The sequence below is a fragment of the Bos indicus genome, chromosome 8 (assembly GCF_029378745.1).
Source record: "Bos indicus isolate NIAB-ARS_2022 breed Sahiwal x Tharparkar chromosome 8, NIAB-ARS_B.indTharparkar_mat_pri_1.0, whole genome shotgun sequence".
NCBI classification, from domain to species: Eukaryota; Metazoa; Chordata; class Mammalia; order Artiodactyla; family Bovidae; genus Bos; species Bos indicus.
The window spans coordinates 10,316,123-10,327,842 of NC_091767.1; the positions used below are offsets into that span (position 1 = coordinate 10,316,123).

Here is an 11,720-nt window from a genome sequence, read left to right on the forward strand (position 1 = left end):
ACAGGGTTTCAGATTCTGGGTGCTCCAAAAGTGAGCCTGTCCATGACAAACCTTCAAGCCACGTGGTCAAGTGTGGTTAGTAAAGAAGGTATCCTAGGCAGAGGAAACAGAAGAAATGAGAACATTGACATTGTGTTTTTCTAGAAGATATGGAAAAAATAGTCGGAGGCAAAATGTAATAGGCTAACATTAACTGATTGTATTACTATAACTGAATGTAAGGAATGCTGAAATCTCAATCTCTGTGTTTATTTTCTAATTAGTCTTTTGTTTTTAAGCCAAAATAATCTCCCTTATTGGAGCATAAGATCCTCAGAGTCAGGAACCATTCCTCGCCTTGGGGAGATGCCATGTTTCTAAGGAAAGTCCATTGGCTTTCAGATGAGATGAAAATAAGCTTGCATCCTGGGTTTGCTACCTTTTTATTTCCAGTTTGGATGCACTGGGTCTTCCTTGCAGCACATAGGCTCAGTTGCCCTGTGGCATGTGGAATCTTAGTCCCCAACCAGGGATTGAGCCTGTGTCCCCTGCACTGGAAAGCATATTCTTAACCAGCAGGACCACCAGGTAAGTCACCTGGGTTTACTACTGATGAGCTAAATGGTACTGGTTATGTAAGGCAGCCTCTCTGAGACTTTGTATCTTTGTAAGTAGATAGAGATGGTACTTGCTTTTCTGTGCAATCAATATTGTATCTAACAAATAAGCTTAGAAAGTCGATGTTCAGTAACTATTTCCTTCCTTCCCTTTAGACCATTTCTGTTCTCCTCAGGCCCTGCACTCGGCTGGTGTTTGCTGAGTGAGTGAACTTGGCGTCATCACTCCATGGATGCACTTCTGCCCCTTCCTCTTGTAGCTGCAATATTTGAGCTCGCTCTGTAGCCATTTTGGTGGCTTGGTGTGATTCTTTTCCCCATGGACATCCTCTAGGAGATTTTTATATGCCAATAGGACTTCACTGGTGCTACTTTTCTGTGTTTACGAACCAATTCATTTGACAACTGGAACTCCAGATGCCAGGCTCCGGGGAGCAATGGGTCCCACCATCATGAAATTTGCAATGGCAGGATGGGCTTATAAATAGCTATCAGTAATGCTGACTGCAGCAGTAAAGGGAAGCACGGACCATGAGCATCTATTTCAAGAAAAGAGCCATTTTATTCCATTGCTATGCCATAGAAGTTCTAGGGTTTTCCCCCCAAATGAGTGTTCAGATAATGACTGTTTGGTTTAATTATTTCATCAGAACATTTTTTAGAAAATGGCATCTCTACATACACATGCTTTCCCAACATTCCCAAACCACAACTTTTACTTTAGTTTTATTTACTAGTTTCAGTGGTCTTCTCAACTAGGAATGAGTCAGGTTCCATTTCAAATTTCCTGCTTCACGTAGTTTCGAAAAGCTCTATTCCCAGAATTTGGTCTTGACTTCTTCCTACTGAGAAGGATCATGACTATAACAATTTCCACTAAGAACTAATTACGAAGATGGCAGTGAAATGATGATATCAACAGTCTCATTAATCCAATCACTTGGGATAAGCCCCAGTGGAAATTAGTAAAGGCTGTAACATAGCAGGGGATGAGCCCACTGGAAGCCCAGGAGAAGTCACTGAGCCCATCTGGCTCCATATTCTGATGCCCAGTTCTAAGGGTGGAAAGAAGGGAAACATTGGACTTTCAGCATGGCTTTTGGCTGTTGAAAAGGGATGAGTTTTGGGATACTAATAGCAGCTTAAATGAATGAAGTAGGGCTCATATATGGACAAAGCTAAAAAATGATTATGGAATGAAAAAAGCAAGGTGTGGATTTCAATACCTTTAGACCATGAGGTTTCTGCAGCTGATCTTATGTTTCTGGATATGTCCCAGTGTCTCCCAGTTTATAGTCTATGGGAACTTGAGTAGAATTTGTATCCTACTGTTGTGTGCTGCTGCTGCTACTAAGTCACTTCAGTCGTGTCCAACTCTGTGCGACCCCAGAGATGGCAGCCCACCAGGCTCCCCCGTCCCTGGGATTCTCCAGGCAAGAACATTGGAGTGGGTTGCCATTTCCTTCTCCAATGCATGAAAGGGAAAGTGAAATTGCTCAGTCGTGTCTGACTCATTCACGTCCGACTCAAGTTGTGTAAATCTTAATTATATCAAATTGGTTCATAATGCTTTTCAGTTCTACTATATTCTTCCTCTTCTTTCTACATTCATTCTATTAATTTCTGAGAGTTTGATCTTGAAACTCCAACTAAAAATCTTTTATCTACTTAAAACAAACAATTTTAATATATAGTGGAAATATATGTAATTTTGTTCTGTATTTTCCAAGTCTCCTATAAATGTGCTATCATATTTTTATAATTAAAATTTTTTAAATAAAAATTAAAATATAAAAAAGTGAGTTGTGGAATAATAGAAATGAGTTTGAAATCTACAGAACAGGATGTATTAGTCGCTCTTCATGTCCAACTCTTTGTGAACCTATGACTATAGCCCGCCAGGCTCCTCTGTCCAGGCAAGAGTACTGGAGTGGATTTGCCATTCCTTTATCCAAAGGATCTTCCCAACCTAGGGATTGAACCCAGGTCTTCTGCATTGCAGGTAGATTCTCTACCATCTAAACCACTAAGGAATTTATTTGTGTGTGTATATAGTCTAGAAATTCTAGTAATGGAAACGATCAAATATTTGTGGAAATGACAAATTCTGAGTTAAGGAGAGTGGTTATCTCTGGAGAGGGAGAAAGGATGATGGGATGTAGGTAGGGATTCGAGTATTGTTAATATTTTAATTAAAAACAACAAAGATTGTGTACAGCAATTATATTTCAATAAAAATACATTAACAACAACGATAACAAAGATCTGAAGCAAAAGGGGGGGAAATGTGTGAGAACAAAAGCTCTGCCACTCCAAGGATGCAGCCGAGGAGATACAGGGGGAAGAGACGGGTACTGGGTGGGGGACCTAAACTCGTGTCTTGTCTCTGCCTTGGCTGGGTTCTGAGACCTTGAACAAGTCTCCTCCATGAGTTTCTTCTGGGCTTCCTTTCACAAAATAGAGAAAACCACATTTGACCCTATCTTCCTCAAAATGTTTCTGTGAGCATCCTTTACCCAATGTATATGAATACATTCTGATGACTGGTGTGTGTGCATGCTCAGTTGTGTCTGACTTTTTGCAACCCCATGGACTATAGCCCGCCAGGCTCCTCTGTCCATGGGATTTCGCAGGCAAGAATACTGGAATGGGTTGACATTTCCTTCTCCAGGGGATCTTCCCAACCCAGAGATAGAACCTGACTCTCCTGTACTGGCAGGTGGATTCTTTACCATTGAGCCACCAGGGAAGCCCCCACCCCTCACCATGACTGTTGAGTATTTTCCAGAGCATGGGTATAATTATCAAGCTGAACAAAAAGTTTCTTCAGATTTTCCATATGATCTTATCTCATTGATATCAGGGCTTCCCTGGTAACTCAGTTGGTAAAGAATCCACCTGCAATGCAGGAGACCCCAGTTCGATTCCTGGGGCAGGAAGATCTGCTGGAGAAGGGATAGACTACCCACTTCAGTATTCTTCATCCTCCCTTACGGCTCAGCTGGTAAAGAATCTGCCTGGAATGCTAGGAGATCTGGGTTCGATCCTTAGGTTGGGAAGATCCCCTGGAGAAGGGAAAGTCTGCCCACTCCAGTATTCTAGTCTAGAGAATTCCATAGACTGTATAGTTTATGGGGTCACAAAGAGTCGGACACAACTGAGCGACTTTCACTTCACTTTACCTGAGTGAACTTCTTGGCCAACCCAATATTAATAGAAACCAGTCACAGCTTTAGGTATGGTGAAGCCAGGAAAAAAACTGAGGTTAGTAACCAGGTAATAGGGCTTCCCGGGTGGCACTAGTGGTAAAGAACCTGTCTGCCAAAACAGGAGACAGAAGAGACAGGGGTTCTATCCCTGAGTTGTGAAGATCCCCTGGAGGAAGAAATGGCAGCCCACTGCAGTATTCTGGCCTGGAGAATCCTGTAGACAGAGGAGCCTGGTGGGCTACAGTCCATGGTGTTGCAAAGAGTTGGATACAACTGAAACCGCCTTAGCACACATGAACCAGGTTACAGTAAGAGCCTTCTGTATTTATCAGCAGTATAGAGCTTAGATGCAGAAAATAAAATGTTCCAAAAGACATGAGGAAAAAAACCTGATAATCATTGAGGGAAAATACCCGTCAAGCCTTGCGTGTGTTCCACATTCCCACCCAGATCTCTACCCTGGCTGGTGCTCATTGGAACATTCTAGAGGAAGCTGTGTACATGCTCACTGGATACTAAGGGAAGAGGGTGGGTGGGAAAAAAACGTACGATGTTACCTTGAAGCAGAATGGTCCGCTGTTAACTGTGGCTGATCACCAGTTCTTCCTCAAGGGCGGAAATACTTGTGCAAGATTCTGTTGGCTGTGTGAGCCCCAGGGCTCTCTGTTCAGGCTTTTCCACTGGGAACGGCTTCCTTACACAAGCAGGATGAAATTATACTGTGAATCTGTGGATTTTCATCTGCTGTCTTCCTTAAAAGATGTTCGTCTCAATGATATACTTGCCAGCAAGGGTTTTGACGGATTGTTTTGGGTTATTTTAAGACAAAGGACCTCTGCCAGTGGTTGTTTAAACTCTAGTGTGTGTGTGTGTGTGTGTGTGGTTTTTGCATTTACCTCTGTGTGTCTATTTCTGGCTGACTCTTACTACGTCTGTTTCTTTCTTTCCAGGCCTTACCTGCATTTTTCTTCTCCCCTTATTTCTTTTCTTTTTTTCAGTGGAAAGAACATGTGTGCTTAGTCAGTCACGTCCGACTTGTTGCGACCCCATGGACTGCAGTCTGCATGGATCCCTCTGTCCATGGGGATTCTCCAAGCAAGAATATTAGAGGGGGTTGCTATGCCCTCCTCCAGGGGATCTTCCCAACCCAGGGACTGAGCCCAGGTCTCCTGCATTCCAGGCAGATTCTCTATCTACTGAGCCACCAGAGAAGCCCAAGAATACTGGAGTGGGCAGCCTATCCCTTCTCCAGGTGATCTTCCCGACCCAGGGATTGAACCAGGGTTTCCTGCATTGCAGACGGATTCTTTACCAGCTGAGCTGCCGGGAAAGAACATATACATTTTTAAAATTTACTTTTAAAAATTAATTAACTGCTTTGAGGGGGGTGCTGCCCTGGGTCTTTGTTGCTGCATGTGAGCTTTCTCTAATTGAAGTAAGCAAAGGCTACTTCACGCAGTTTCTGCGATGCAAGGACTTCTCGTTTGGGTGCCTTCTCTTGTGGGGCACAGGCTCTAGGTGTGTGCTCAGGCCTCAGGAGGGTGGCACACAGGCTTAGTTGCCTCACAGCATGTGGATAGTGTACACCAGACATGTGAACTAACTTACATGATCAGACATGTGAATGTGCATTCGCATCTTTGAAAGTCCTCAACTCGAAGGTTCATAGGTTAGGGACCTATTGTATTTCTTTATGTGGATTCATGTAAATGTCTGTCTTCTCCCATTACTTCTCCTCCGAGCCTTTTGCTTTTGCTGGCCACACTATGTCTTACTTTCTTGGGTGTTTTCTCCTTTTCGTCCTTTTTATCATATGTGTAGCTCTTTCTCTTGCTATTTTGTCTTTCTCCGAATGTTACCTGATGCCTCCTGGTTGGGGACCGCAGGCTACTCTTTAGATTCAATGGCTTGGAAATCTCTCTGTTGAAATGGTTGCTCACATTCAAGCTGATGAATACTTCATCCCTGTTGCTCTGCGGGAACAAATTTGGTCTTGAGTCGAGTGTGCCAGGAGAAAGCCAGAGTGAGTCACTGTTTCATTTTCTTCCGTAAGCAGCATGGTTCCTCTCACTTCTACAAGACACCCAGAGTGAGAGACGGCTGTTGCTGTGCTGAGTGACTTAGCTCTTGAGATGTTGCTGGGCCTTGGTTGAGTGACTTTCAGGGAAGCAGCTCCAAGAAAGAGTTTCAGGGAGAGCTTTGCTTTGCTGTTCAGCAAACAAGACTTTGCTGTTCAGATATGATCGTATCTTGGGAATTCAGAGAGCAGTTCAGTAGAGGGGAGAATTCTCATTTCAGGCAGTGGTAACCTTTCACTGTGGCATGTCCCTGAAGATGATATCAGAAAGAGAAAGAAGCAACAGAAAAAAAAAATGATTTAATTTTTCCTGTGGCTTCCCAGGTGGCTCAGTGGTAAAAGAATCTGCCTGCCCATGCAGGAAAGACAAAAGATGCAGGTTTAATCCCTGAGTTGGGAAGATCTCCTGGAGGAAGAAATGGCAACCCACTCCAGTATTCTTGCCTGGAAAATCCTATGGACAGAGGAGCCTGGTGGGCTACAGTCCATGGGGTTGCAAAGATTCAGATATGACTGAACATGCATGCACACACGCCACACACACACACACACACACACACACACACACACACTTCCCTCTACTGAACTGCTCTCTGAATTCCCAAGATACGATCATATCTGAACAGCAAAGTCTTGTTTGCTGAACAGCAAAGCAAAGCTCTCCCTGAAACTCTTTCTTGGAGCTGCTTCCCTGAAAGTCACTCAACCAAGGCCCAGCAACATCTCAAGAGCTAAGTCACTCAGCACAGCAACAGCCGTCTCTCACTCTGGGTGTCTTGTAGAAGTGAGAGGAACCATGCTGCTTACGGAAGAAAATGAAACGGTGACTCACTCTGGCTTTCTCCTGGCACACTCGACTCAAGACCAAATTTGTTCCCGCAGAGCAACAGGGATGAAGTATAGGTCTGTGTGGTCACTTGTCCGGCCCATGCTCACTACTTTGGAACTGTGAATTGAGAGTTAAATTTACTTGGGCTTCTAAAACTCATTGGTTCCCCAAACTGACAAAGACCTGGGCCAAGGAATTGAAGAATGAAATAGTTGTGTCTTAAGGCAGCTTCAGTGAGCAGACTGTGGGGTTCAGGGTAACAAGGGAAGAGCTCCTGCCTCTCACCTGGGTCTCCAGTATTTGTTGTCAGTGGTGACAGAGACTGTTGGCTCAAGGTACAGAAACTTTAGCTGCCAATTCACAAGTCAATGTTTCTCTAATTAGGTTTTATCATTTGAGTTGTGTCTAAAGCAGCTCTAACCTTTACTCCAGGTGTCTCAGGTGGCTCAGTGGTAAAGAATCTGCCTGCCAATTTAAAAGATGCAGGTTCGATCCCCAAGTCAGGGAGATCCCCTGGAGAAGGAAATGGCAACCTACTCTAGTATTCTTGTCTGGGAAATCCTATGGACAGAGGAGCCTGGTGGGCTATAGTCCACAGAGTTGCAAAGAGTTGGACAACAAACATTTATTTCGATCTCACACACACACACACACACACACACACACACACACACACACACTATGCCTCACATAGCCATAGCACAGATGCAGTCTTACACACTGTTCAGAGTGTAGACAGAGTTCTTCTCATTTTGGAAGTGGCCTTGGCCTCATGCCAGGGCCCAGGTGCTGTGACTTGGTGTTTGCTGCTTTCTGCAAACAAGCCTGGCTCTGCCAAGTGTCTAGTGTCCCTGACTTGGATTCCTTGTCCTGCCACTCTCTGGCAGTCAGGTAGAGTCCTGGTGTCCCTCATTCCAGCGTTGGGCTGCCATGCAGGCTGTGTGTTAGGTGTTCTGTGCCCGAGTGTGCAAAGGGGTTCAGCGCACAGGCTCTGAGGCCAGAGCCTCAAATTCTGGCTCTACAGCCTTGGCCAAATCCCGTAACCTGTCTCTCTGTGTCTTCTCATCCCTTCTGAAAAGATAATCGACCTACCTCATAGGTAGGATTTGGAGAAGGAAATGGCACCCCACTCCAGTATTCTTGCCTGGGAAATCCTCTGGACAGAGCAGCCTGGCGGGCTTCAGTCCATGGAGTCACAAGAGTTGGACCCGACCCAGCAACTAAAACCACCACCACCACGAGTGAGGATTAAATAGAAGCACCTAGAACAGAACCTGGAAACTCAAGGAATGGTAATCATCAGAGAACCAGGTTAGCGCAATCCTACTCAGTTCCTCATTTATTTGTCATCGCTCCTTTAGCCTCAGGAATCTGCAGCTTTGGTAGGGAGTAGAAAGCTAAGTCAAGGTGGAGGGACGGTCTCTTGGGAGTTTCTCAGCTGTCTGGGTGAAAGGCCCCATCCCTGTCTCCTCTAGATGTGTGCTTGCATCCCCGGGTCCAGGCTCCTCATTCTTAGCCCTGTGGTCCTTGACTGTCCTCAGTGTGTGGCACAGGGACTTACATGATGGACCAAGTTCCATTTGGGACCATAACGAAGACTCTGAGGAAGGTTATCTCTCATTTAGGGCCCCAAGGAGTAGAAACTGGAGTTAGGTTGCCAGATTTTACAATAACAAAAAAAATTGCAACAAAACTATCCAAAGATAAGATGACTTCACCTGAGACAGGTTGATGTCCTCAGTGATTGGAAGTTGATCAGGGATAGCGTTAGAAGGATTTTGGCATTAGGTGAACATTAGAACAAGATGTCTTTAAGGTCACACCTATAAGGTCATCAGTGATGTTGAACGCAGAAACTAGATGGAATGAGTTAAGTCAGAGAAGGAGTGAAGATGAGAGAGCAAAGACTCCGCTAGAGGGCGCTGTTTCAAGGGCGAGCTGGAAGGGGTGAGCAAAGGGTTCTTCAGGATGGGGAAATCTGAGGTTATTGACGGCTGAGGAAGAGAAGCAAATAGATGGGAGATGGTTTCTATTATGGCTGTAATGTGTCTGGCCACATTTACATAATCAAAGGGATAAAGAAAAAGCAAAGAGAAGGGATTCTCTCCAGGCCAAACTGTATTAGCGACATATCTGATAATAGCAGATTCGAGCAATCGAAACCATTTAATTCCTATGTAACTTGCTCTGTACCTGGAATGCTTGGAAATCCAGAGACCACGGACGTGTTTCCTCGACCTCATTCCTTTCTCATACTGTCATAACTAGATCTCTTTACAAGAGAAAGCTAAAAACTTAATGGTCTTCCCAGCAGGAACAAAAATTGAATAAATGTATTTTCTGTGTCAAGCTGTGATAATAAAAAGTAAATAAGGTTAAAAGTAAAAGAAAAAGATTATACCTGTAATAAGGCTCTGTGGTTCTGTGATAAGTTACGTGACCCACTGGGCCATCAGTTTTTATTTTGTTTTGTCTTACATCTTTCAACGCATCACAGTTCTCTTTCCCATCGTAGAGCATGTTTGAGTCCCAGTGCAGCAAAGCCTAGTGAGGATACCGGTTCTTGGTCCCTGTCTTCCGCTTGATGTCACCTTCTTCCTCACAACCTCAGCTTTTCCTTTGAAGAGCCATTCATTCTGCAAATTCCAATTGTCCTCTGTGAGCTAGGGCAGGACTTCCTCAGAGAGGGAAGTAACCGGCATGAGATGTGATGGCTGTCTTCAAAGAGGTTTCATTCTGGGTTAGTCAGATAGACACAGAAGTGATATTAATATTATATAATAGGAATGAATCTGAGTCAGTTCTAGTGAACTCTGTTATACAGAGTGAAGTAAGGAAGAGAAAAACAAATATTGTGTATTAACACACACACACACACACACCCATATATATATATATTTTTTTTTTTTTAGAAAAATGGTACAGATGAACCTGTCTGCAGGGCAGGAATAGAGACTCAGATATAGAGAAGAGACTTAGGGACACAGTGGGGGAGGGAGCGGGTGGGACGGACTGAGAGGAGCACTGACATATATACGCTGCTGCTGCTAAGTCGATTCAGTCGTGTCCGACTCTGTGCGACCCCATAGACGGCAGCCCACCAGGCGCCCCCGTCCCTGGGATTCTCCAGGCAAGAACACTGGAGTGGGTTGCCATTTCCTTCTCCAATATATATACACTACCATCTGTGAAATAGCTAGCTAGTGGGAAGCTGCTGTATAGTTCAGGGGGCTTAGTCTGGTGCTCTGTGATGACCTAGAGGGGTGGGGTGGGGAGGGAGATTCAAGACGGAAGCTCATATGTCTATCTACAGCTCATTCATATGGATGTATCGCAGAAACCAACACAAAGTTGTAAAGCAATTATCCTCCAGTTGAAAATGAATACATTTTTAGAAAGTATATAATAGGGACTTCCCTGGTGGACCAGGGGTTAAGAATCCGCCTTCAGCACAGGGGACAAGGGTTCAGTCCCTGGTCAGGGAACTAAAATCCTACATGCCATGGGGTAACTAACCCCGTGTTCTACAACCACTCAGTCTGTGTGCCTCAGCTACAAAGAAGCCTGTGCACTGCATCTAAGACCTGATGCAGCCAAATACATAAGTATTTACCAAAGTATATAGTAATGTAGAAATCACCTGATCCTATCCACTCTGAGACAACCATCTTTATGTATCACTGTATCTATAATCTATATATCTCTCTACATAAATATCTGAAAAATATGTATTACAAATATAAAATAATGGGATGATGTTAGGAATACTGATAACAGACCATTTCCTTGGACTATGCTAAATGTAATGATAGGTGAATATGCAGGGCATCACAGGAGCCCAGAACTGGAAGTGGGATCATGGGTGTGTGCATGCTCAGTTGTGTCCGACTCTTTGTGACCTGGTGGACTGTAGTCTACCAGGCTCCTCTGTTCTTGGGATTCTCCAGGCAAGAACACTGGAGTGGGTTGCCATCTCCTTCTCCAGGGGATCTTCCTGATCCAGGGATTGAACCCAGGTCTCTTTCATCTCCTCCATTGGCAGGTGGACTCTTTACCTGGGAAGCAGGAAAAGCTTTCTTGGAGGAGGTCCTGAAAAGATTTTGCATCCATTTCTTTTTTTTTTTTTTTAAGTCAACAACTTTACTAGAAATGTCTCATAGAAAAAGGTAATGTAGCAGCAGGTCAGATTGTATGAAAAAATAATATATATAAATTTGTCATGGTTGCTCTATTGACAACTAGGGCAGGTTCTCCCTGACATCAGGCGCAGCAGCTACACTTGTCCGAGGCCCCTTTGCAGACACAGCCCTGGGCACATGTGGCAGAGCCCACAGGGCAGCAGGAGCAGCAGCTCTTCTTGCAGGAGGGACATCTGCAGGTCTTGCGGGTGCCGGAGCCAGCACAGCTGCAGGAGCCGCCAGTGGGGCAGGAGCAGTTCAGGTCCATTTGGAGGAAAAGCGAGGTCCTAGGTCCAGAACAAGTGGCAAGCAGATCCACTGGTCCGGTGGGAGGCGTCTCTGTATCCATTTCTGTGCCTCTTCCCTACAGGCCTAGTTCTTCCAACCTAGATTTCCTGATTTCCTCACTGCTCTATCTTACTGTCTCCACTTGGAAAAATAAACTTGCCTCTTCCCACTCAAATCAAAGAGCAACTGTATTGTTTCAAACAATGAATAAAGAGGAATATAATGAAAACCCACAAGCCTATTATCCACTTGATCAAATCTTAATATTAAGCTATCTTTGCTGAAGAATTCTCTAAAAGAAAGTACATATCACAGATAAAACGGAAGCCTGCTGTCTATCCTTCTTGGATCTTTTCCTTTCCCTCCCTCTCTCCCCAGAGGGGATCATACTCATGAATTTAGCCTTTATCATTTTCATTCATGTTTTTATGTATTTTCCACATATGCTATGTATTCATAAAAATTATAAAGTGTTGTTTTGGCCATTTGAAAAGTTTATATAAATGGTATCTTGTTGTAAATGTCCCACTGCTTCTTGGTTCT

At 44.3% G+C, this 11,720-nt stretch overlaps 1 pseudogene; it reads right to left on the reverse strand.

Moving 5' to 3' along the window:
* Positions 1-10,866: 10,866 nt before the first annotated feature.
* Positions 10,867-11,207, reverse strand: LOC109562621 (metallothionein-1A pseudogene; annotated as a pseudogene).
* Between the last annotated feature and the right edge of the window lie 513 nt (positions 11,208-11,720).